This window comes from Lygodium microphyllum, chromosome 8 (assembly GCF_053477565.2).
Source record: "Lygodium microphyllum isolate KBCC chromosome 8, Lygodium_microphyllum_v1.1.10, whole genome shotgun sequence".
NCBI classification, from domain to species: Eukaryota; Viridiplantae; Streptophyta; class Polypodiopsida; order Schizaeales; family Lygodiaceae; genus Lygodium; species Lygodium microphyllum.
Window position 1 is genome coordinate 11,024,197 of NC_141142.1, and position 10,878 is coordinate 11,035,074.

Here is a 10,878-nt window from a genome sequence, read left to right on the forward strand (position 1 = left end):
ATGTTTTCTATGAAGAAGTTTACTACTATTTGCTAGCAACATCATTTGCCTTTCTTATCAATCGTCATGCTTTGCTTTACTTAGTAAACAAACCCTATGTGACTAGACACATAGCCTTTTGGTTGCTAGTTTTGCTTGAATTTGATGTTTCAATGGTTGTGAGAAAAGGAAAGAAATACTATATAGCCAATCACTTGTTCCAAGTACATAATGGAGAACCCATAGGAGATGGCATTACAAATGATCTTCTTGATGTGAAATTTTTTAAATTTTCTTGCAAGAATATTTTTATAAAGTAGGCCTAACCCCATATTAGGCTAATGATATTATAGAAGTGTCGACAAAAATAAATACATGATCATCCAATAGAAAAACTTTGCTTCATCACCTTATACTCATTATTAGAAGGTGTTTCTTTGAGCATGAGATGCACGATGTCTTGGTAGAAGAAGGCTAGTTTGATGGAGACTATATGGCACTCAATAGTTTGCAATTTCAACTATGGTGGCTTACCCCCTTCTATGATGCTATCAAATTTGTGAAACATTGTAATGAAGGCTAACATACAAAAGTATGTATGCAAAAGGATAGCATGGAGCTCATGCTGGGCATAGCCCACCAACCTTTCGAGAAACATTTGTGAAACATTGTGATGAAGACCAACATATAAAAGTATTTATGCAAAATGATAAGATGGAGCCCATGTTGGTCATATCCCACCAACATTTTGAGAAATGGGAGATTAACTTCATTGGACCTATAAGAGTAGCATCTATTAACCCTCAGACGAACAAGGTGGAAAATCTAGAAAATCTAAAGCGGAAGACAGGGCCAATGCAAAGTGAAACGAAAGACGAAGGCTCGCCAAGAAAAATATGGAAACATAAGAAGTGCTAAAAAGTCTTGAATCAAGGAGAAAGGCACACAAGAAAAAGCACAAGTCAATACTTTTGTAAAAGAGTGCAAGGCGCACCATGATTTATTTCAAGAGTGTCAAGCTCTCACCCGTGCAAATTGTAAAAGTAGATGGGCGGTAGGAAGGAAGCTAGGAAGATAGGAGGACAATGGAAAAATGGCCTAGGAATCATACCAACAAATCAAAACAAGAAAATACAGACCTAGAGACCAAATAGAGCCGATATCACATTATAGATCTATCACTAGGCTGAAATCTAGAGCCCCCCCCCCCCCCCCCCCCCCCTTGAGACCCCCACGGAGGGGGGCTTTGCCCCCTCTGCACCTCCCCCAAGTAGGTTGGAGAGAAAACACACCGTGACAAGTCCTCCAAATTAGATCCTAGTGTAGTAATGGCTCTACACAAGTATAGATTCTCACTTGCAAAACAACAACCAAAAGCCCATACCTGAACAAAGACAAACAAAGATCCTAGAATCTCAATGGGCCAATCTAGCCAACAAGGGCAAAAAGGCCACACCACAAAAATATGTATAGGTTGCATTCGGACTGCATCTAGTCAAAACGGAATGCAACAACATCAAGCTACAACTATGAGGATGACTAGACATGACAGTCTTGACGATAGATGCACCTTGAACGGCACTGCACAGACGATCCAAGACATCAGTGGAGAATCCACATTTGGTTGTGCAATTGGGGATTCTAGGGATGTATCAGAAGGATTAAATTTATAAGCCAAGACTCGGAAGACGAAGACATAGTACCACCTGCTTATCTTAGGGTCAAACTCACCGCAAAAAGAGAGCATTGTGTCGATGCTCTCATTGATGAAGGAGCTGATTTTAATATCTTGACCTATGAAGCATGGACCCTACTAGGCCAACCAGAGCTCACATTGACTAATGCAACTCTTAATCCTTACGGGAGACACCCACAAGCACTTATAGGGAAGTGCAAAATCCTTGTAACTATTGAGACTGAAAGCTTGCCTATCCTATTTCATATTCCTCCAAATAGTGCTAATTGTGGAAAGGAAACCCTCTTAGGACGACCCTTCAAAAGGGCAACGAAGTGTGAGGCTGACTATGTAGCACAGAGGATACACTTGACACTATTGGGTGTGAGGATAATCACAACCTTTAGTAAGGGTGACCTCTCCATCTGAGCTTCCAAATGTCCAAGATGCGGAACATGACACCACCCTTAGCTCTAAGCCTAAGGATATGCCTATGCAATCCACCACTATAACTAGCTCAACTGATGCTCGATCTGCACCAACAAACGCATAATGGGCAACAAAAGACACGACCACTTCTGATTTGCTTAAGGACTTGACATCGGAGTTTACCAATAGTGGCCAGTCCATTGAACTAGCCACTACTACTTCCAATCAGGAATCACAGTAGTCATAGCCTTTGGCCATGATGATGCCCCTTGTAGAGTGTGTCCTTAGCAATTCACTTGTGGAGGGGGTGTCACAACCAACATCCTTGACATCTTCAGTACTTCCAAAGCACCTAAAACTTAGGTTTGAGGAGAAATCTCTCAAATATTTGGCCAAGGAGATGACACATCTGACCAATGAACTACAGATAAAGTGCCCGATGAAGCTTGATCACAAGCTGACAACCATCACGTGTGCATATGTCCATGTGGACATTGGAAGGCCAAAATCAGAGCATACAAAGCTCATAACTGAACCCTGACTTGGGACAAGCAACAACATGTTTTCTCCTGCTATGTAGCTATTGCTGAGGAAGTCATGCACGACATCCCAAAGGCCACAGCTAGAGAATTGTGCTTGATACCCTCACTCTATACTCCTCAATGTGAGACAAACAGGGAAAGGCTTGAAGCAATCAAAATGAGAAGAGAAAGGTGAAGGTAACTTTGCGCAAAAATGGTACTCCAACCAAAGTTTGGCAGCCAAAATTGGCCACCAACTAATGGCACTCGTTGAGCAAAGGAAAACCCTTTGAACATCAATACATGATCCCATGTACATTGCCCCAACCTCATTAAGAGTGTTGGCAATGGTCCATTAGGTCATCCAGCTTTCTGCCACTATCCAAAAACATCCCTTGTACAATAAAGTGCTTCTAGAAGAAAATCTACACGTGGCTAGCAGGCTAGGAGTAGGGAGCATGGTTCTTGATGTTAGCACATATGTCTTCTGCCCCACTTAAGACCCTGAAATCCTAGATCTCTATGCTTCCCATCAATACAACCATTACTTCTTCAACTAGTTTCATCCAAGCCTACATGAGAGGAACCGATAGCAAAACTTACATTGACCTCAAGAGTGGATACAACACTGTGACAACACGTTGACAAAACTATACCAGTCACATCCAAGGGAAACCATGACACAATAGTAGCAAACCCTCAGGAAGAGAAACATGAAAACCCTGAGGACATAAGAAATCCATGTACTCTCATGAGTTGCCAAGTGAATGCAGGATGCCACAGGTCTCTGTACGAAAGCGTTCAATGTCCAAGTCACCACAAGACCACCAACTCCACAAAGAACTATTATGGAGAAAGTGAAAAAATTTCCAAGAAGAAAGAGCCATGACGAAATCCCAATAGGAAGAGAAAATCACCCTTGCAAAAAGCACACATTGCATTTGAGCATGGCCCAAAGCATAGTCATTGGCTACTTTCTCTTTCTTGGCCAGACTCTACATCATGGCGGTAGAGCAAGCAAAGTACATCTTAATGGTGGAAACGAGGGGTTTCAACTAGTTTACATTTGACAAGCTTACCCTAAACCTAAAAGATACCATCATGGAGGAGCCAGCTATAAAACAACTCCTGGACCAGTGCAGTCTATAGAAATATGTAGAGAAGCTTCGATGCCGAAAGAAAACTGTGGCATGGTGATGGTAAGAAGAGGAGAAGAACCTTGTCAAGTAGAGGTGGAGTGGAGCCCTGCGATGGTGGAGAAGGCCCTGGGTTTAGCAAGTAGTAGGACTGAGAAATTCCTAAGGAGGGATGTGTTGGGGGTGAGCCATCACCAATCCAAGAGCAAGAGGGTGACAAAGTCCACAAGGAACAACAAGATAACATGGAGAGAGTTACTAATAAAAAGGAGAATAGCCAAGCATCTCAACAATAAGAGAGCAAGAGGACAAATTGTGAGCACCAAGACTCAAAAATTGTCAAGTCAAGCGTAAAGGAAAGATCACACTCTCAAAATCCCCATAAAAAGAACTTGATCCACCTCCAAAGAAAATAGAGAGCTGCAAAGAGTGGAGGAGGAATTGAAGAGGTTAGAAGAAGGGCACAAGCAAACGCCAAAAGAGGAGGAAGAATGACTAAGGCAAAAAGGGAGGAGGAGATTACTCTAATGAAGATGGAATCAAAGATTTAGCCTACAAGCTGGCATATCGCTGAAACATGGACTCCATGTCATGACACCTAAGCCTAACTCTGGCTTAGGAGCAGAGGAGCAATGCGCTCCCCTGATCTCAACTAGATGAACCTCATAATAACTCTCCTTGTTGCTAGCGGTTTGGGGAGCCAAAACAGCAAATGCAACCACCTCAACATGAGCCACTGGAGGGCTCCATGCCAAGCCATGCATTCCTTCATAAATCTCTTCAGCCTCCCTGGAATGTAACTACTGTAGAGCATGGTGATGATGTCTAGCGTGCCCCCTCCCAATGTATCTCCAAAAAAAAAGAGAGAAAAAATATAAAGAAAAAGAAAGAGAAAACAAACAAAGACCCACTCAAAGAAAAAGGGAATGAATAATGAGATTTTCCATGTATATGAGAGTGCCGCAAACACTGCACCTAGGGGTCCTCAGGTTAGGCATATCCGATGGCCTTGGTTTGTCCGGCGGCTCCGTGCCTAACCCCCTAGCCCTTCCTGTCCCCCCCCACTTCACACTTAGGGAACATCAAGGGCAAGATACACCTAGGGAGTTTGTGCTCGCCTATGGTTAGATCTGTCTCCCAAAGTGACACCCACACCACCTCCCCTATACACAAACTAGGTCCTCAAGTGTGGGACAACACCACAAGCTCCCCTGAGGTTCAGCCTAACTCCCAGTTTCACTAGCATGGAAACCATGCAATATTGCACAGTAAGGTAGACACACCCCCAGATAGTGCATTTCCTTTTCCTTTTTCAAGTAGACTCAACAATGGCGATCCACCACCGACATTGAAGGCCCTCACTGCCCAATCAAATCTAATCTCAATACCAATGAGCTCAATTATCATACGTCGTGTTGAGAAAAGCACAAATAACATCTCAAGAAGCCTTGAAGTGTACTTCTCCTCAACATTGACAATCTTTTCCACCCCATCGAACCCTCGCTTCATCCACACATTTCTACAATGGACCTGACCAACAATCTTCTAACTACGTACTATCTAAGTATGCACATGCACTCACATAATATATGCACCACAATCTATACACAGTTTGGGTCCTCAAGTGCAGGACAATACTCTCATCTTGCTTAGAGATTTGACCTATCTCCCAAACTAATCAAACTACGTCTTGTGCACGATAAGAAGACTATCACTAACCCCTAGGGAGAGACTAGGTGAGAGATTTTCAATTGCAGGTATTGAAGACTCCAATGAAAGTACAGTCAGCTCTTCATCAACACTCAACTCTAAATTCTTATCCCTTATTATCCTACAAGCCCACCAAAGAATTGTCGCCCACCATGCAGAATCCCTAGAACATCAACACCTATGCCAACCCATGAGTGCAACTCCTCCCAACAAAAACCAGCCCTATCACCAACTTCAACAACCCTATCACCAACCAATTAGGCTAGCAAAGTGCCACCAACTACCTTCATTTACACCACCAAAACTCCAAGGCAAATCACAACAGTCCCTTCCACCCACGTCTTAGGTGCATGCCAAAGCCTGCTATCTATGACGGTGAGTGCCATGGGACTAGCACTCGTCTAGGAGGGGGTAATGTTAACCCTCAGATGAATAAGGTGGAAAATCTAGAAAATCTAGAGTGGAAGACATGGCTAAGGCAAAGTGAAACAGAAGATGAAGACTCACCAAGAAAAATATAGAAACACAAGAAGTGCTAAAAAGTCCTAAATCAAGGAGAAAGGCACACAAGAAAAAGTGCAAGCCAATACTTTTGTAAAAGAGCGCAAGGTGCACCATGATTTATTCTAAGAGTTCCGGGCTCTCACCCACCGTGTAAATTGTAAAAGTAGACGGGCGGTAGGAAGGAAGCTAGGAAGATAGGAGGACAATGGGAAAAGGGCCTTAGCACATGGCCGGCCATGTAAAAAAAGGGGATAAGGGGATGACCACCCAAAAGGAATTTAGGGCTTTGTATATAAAGTTGAAAAGGAAATGAGAAGCTCATTCTTGTGTGTGGCCAAAAGTAGCTCTCCTCCTCTTCTTCTTCTTCTTCTTCTTGCTTGCTTGAGCTTGTGCTTGAGAGAGGGAGTGTGAGAGTGTGAGGGAGATAGTGTATAAGGGTGAGGGACCGTGGTGGAGAAGCTCTCCATCTTCTCCCCTCTTCTTCTCTTCTCTTCTCTTATCTTATCTTCTCTTCTCTTCTCTTGCTCACAGCAATGGAGCTTGGAGCGTGGAGATTGCTTGAAGCTTGCATTTGGATCGTGGAGCTACCGAAGTGTTCGGGAGAGGAGGCAACTCGATTAGGCATGGAGGTAAGCTCACTACACTCGTAGAGATGGATGGAGCATCGGCTATGTGAGAGGTAGTAATTAGTGCTCAGCTTGGAATGCTTGAAACAAGCGGTCCATGGGTCTTGGTGGTTGATCGCCTCTACATCATCCCAACATTCATAGGCTAAATACATTATCATCATGATTGACTACTCAATAAAATGGTTAGGGCATGAGCCACTTGTAAGAACAATGCTCAGACATCAATCCCAATATCCATAGGCTATATATTATTGCCATGATTGACTAAATAAAATGGGTTGAGGCATGAGCCACTTGTAAAGATAATACATTATTGTTGACTAAATAAAATGGGTTGAGGCATGAGCCACTTGTAAGAATAATACTAGAAAAAAAAAATTGGGAATAGGTAATCTCATGATTTGGTTGTCCCCTTGATATTATGAGTGGTTATATACTTTATCAACAAAATAATTGTGTCCTTGTTGTCTCCTTGATATTGTGAGTGATTGGGATACATACTTAATCAATAAAATAATCATGTACTTGTTGTCCATATTCATGGTTATTCACCACAAGTCCTCTCCCTACTACCCTCGAGAAAATGGCTAAGAAAAAGCCACAAATAGATTCTTGATCAATGTGATGAGCAAGACAATTTGAACCTCTCAATGTGACTAAGGACAACAAACTCATGGCTACCTTGTGGGCTTAGTGAAAGGCCTACAGATCACAAATTGGTCAAACTCTATTTAAATAAATCTAACGAATTGACACCATATTGTCAGTTGAGTTTTTTATTCCTAGCTTGAGAGTAGTGGTAAAGAATGATGGAGTGGTAGAGAGCTAGGATGAGTCATTTGATGGAACTCAAATGCTTGACAGAAATAAGGCTATTAGCACAGATGCATTAATTTGTGAAAAGGCTAGATGGAAACTTGGTTTGAAAAATATATCAAGGAACAAAACTTCAAGAAGAGCAACTTGTCATTGCTCTACTCCATTGAAGGCTACAAAAAAAGATGAAGTTAAGATGTCTCGACCCTTTTTTGTGCTTAGTAGAATAAGGAAAGTTGAGTTGGATACTCACCATGGAGAGGACGTAAGCTTTTTCAATAGCAGACATGTCAAAATGTACTATTTCACTAGCCCATTTGTTACATGAACTACTAATGATGCTGCCACTAATAGTTATATAAGGTGTGAAGATCACTAACCTTGAACTTAATTATGAAGAAACTATTCAAATTAGGAAAAACTTAAACTTAAAAATAGGTCCTTAAAAATATTATAGTTTAAGATATGGCCTTTTTGGATGGTCTGATAGTGGAAGACTGGATATATTGATATCCATGGAGGGGATGAATCTTCTCTCTATAAATCTTGGGTTTTTTATTTTAAAAAAGAGTAGTGGAAATTTTTAAAAATGGAGAATGAAAGTGTATTTGAGTTTCTTTTACCTTCTACTTTTCTCTCATTTTTGAAAAATTATACTTTTGTTTTTTTCTTCTCTCACAAAATAAATTTCACCCAATAATTGAGGAGTAGATCACTTTGTCTCTCTTCTTCATTCCGATAAATTTGTATCTTCATTGAAACTCTCTAGTGAGAGTAATAATGATTTTGATTATTTCACTTATCTTTGCAATTTCTTGTCCTAATAGTTCTAGACTTTGGGCAAAATATAGGTGTCCATCTCTCTTTTTATTTTCTCTTATCTATTGTTTTTTCAATAGGGTTTGATGACCTTTCTAATTGTTGTTGTTATTTTGTTGTAGAGATTATTTTGGATAGGAGGCATAAGTGCTTATTTGTGTGTGTGTGTGTGTGTGTGTGTGTGTGTGTGTGTGTGTGTGTGTGTGTGTGTGTGTGTGTGTTGTTTCTTATTTCTATTATGTTTTCAATATACCTTGACATTGGTTCTATTTGTTTTTGTCTTCTTGTAGAGTTCATTTGAAATAAAAGGTACATGTGTTCATCTATGTGTGTGTGTGTTGTTTCTCCTTTCTATTATGTTTTCAATATACCTCAACATTGGTTCTAATTGTTGTTGACTTCTTGTAGAGTTCATTTGGAGCAAGAGGTATAGGTCTCTCTCTCTCTCTCTCTCAATTCTAACTCTTTCTTTTGTCTTTTTGCAAAGATCAATTTGGCTAGAATTGCATAGGTGCTCATTACTTTCTCTCTACTATTTACTCATACACACTCTTTTTCTCCTCTTTGTGTTTTCTATTTTCTATTATCTTTGTAGTAGGATTTGATACTATTACTAACTTTAAGATCAATTGTTATTGTAACATTTAACAAGGTAGAGCAGAGATTTTGTATCTTAATTTACATGTAAAATTTCCACATTCTATTATGCTAAGATTTATACATTTGATTACTAGTATATCATTTGTTGGGATTGATGTTCTCTTTTGTCTATCATGTGCAATGGATTATGATGAGTAACAATTCAATCTTGTCTTCAACAAACTAGCTTATAGGTAAAATCCTCCTATTTTGTATTGCTTTAATTCCATGTAACTGACTAGTTATATTTGGTTAAGAGGAATTCATCATTTCACTAATTCAGTCAATTGCTTTCTCATATCTATGATTTTTAATAGGTTTTTATGATCATAAATCTAGAATCATTTGTTATTAAAGAAATCAATGGAGTAGTGTAGATATTCTAACTTATAGTTTTTTTGTATTGTGAGAATTCATATTAATGATTATTTATTTTGGTTGTTATTTAAGTGCTATGTTTTTGTAACATGTAGATATTGTGAAGGTTTAGGTGAAGTATATAACCCTCGATCAAGTATTTTATTGTGGTCAATAACTCCTTTGTACTCAATATATGGATCTATTAAAAGTAGAGGATTAGAATTCCTTGGATGTGTCGATCCTATGTGTCTATTTTTCTATCCATGCCATTTGGCTATGATCCATGTAAGTCTTGTATTATATTATCCATATAATGCGCACAATGTGCTGAGTCATAAAATATCTCAAGTGTCAATATAAAGTATTTATTTGGATTTTCATGTATGTGGCTATTATCCTTGTAACAACTACTTTGTAGTACTACCCACGTATACATACAATGTATTGAGTTAGATTAGATTTTGTTCATTATAGCAAAACTTCTTTTTACCAAATTCTTTGAGTATTCTTATATTATTCTTTCCATTCTATTTCATGTAGATGGTATGATCAAAGTGATGCCTTGAAATTGAATATGCATCTATGCCAATATATATACCTATATGAATATTTGTGAGTATTGATCAAACTTAAAATGCTTGTTGTTTAGGCTTTAACACATACTTTACATCTAATCCCTAGGTTATAATGCCTAAAAGGAATGAGCATTCTCTCAATAGAATTATATAATAGGGAAAAAAAAGGGAATTGAATCACTAAAATGTATCATTATTTATATTGGATACATATACATCTAAGTATGAAGGGAGCTTTTAGGATGAAAGCATCTACAATTGCAAATGTATCAAAGCACTAGAATGGTAAAATTTTAGCTCTCAAACAAAGGAAGGTTGATTTCCACCTTATAATGGAGATGTTAATACAACAGATATTCATGTAAAAACAAATATATATTGCATTCGTTAACAAAATATTATAAATAGTAAGTCTTTGTAGTATATTGAGAATAAGCAATTTCATGATATTTATGCAACTAATTGCCTTGTATATACAGAAGCATACCCTTCAGATTGCTATGTGAGTGGTAAAATGTTGAGAGTTTGGCATGTTCTAAAAGCATGTATGTCATAAAAAATGCATCAGAGGATTATGTAACAAGGATTCTAGGTAAAACTTAAACATAAAAAATCACTCATAGTCATGGCGTAGTAGAGTGTTGAGTCACAACAAGGGACATGACTTTCACATAAAATTTTACTTTATTAATTAACTATTTTCTTACATTGGATGGATCAACTAACTCTTTTTTTCAATTACAAGTGCTTTGTTACACGATAGACTTAATGCTTGGTATTTAAGTATTGTAAATAAAGGATGCTCAAAGGGTGAATGATTGTGCCTTGATTAAGATGCACATGATAGTATAGCTGTGGATATTACTATCATCTATGAGGGTCACAAGATCCTTACAAATGATGGAGGAAGCTCAAGGATCATGAGCCCCTCATAGCCTTTATGCCTAGTGTTTAATTATCAAAGATGAATGATGCTCAAGGGTGAATGGTTTGTCCCAAGGATACATGTGATAGTACAAGTTTGGGTATTATTACAAGTGCAGCTATGTGACATTTTGTAATTATCTTTTTTGTTATTTTTTGGGT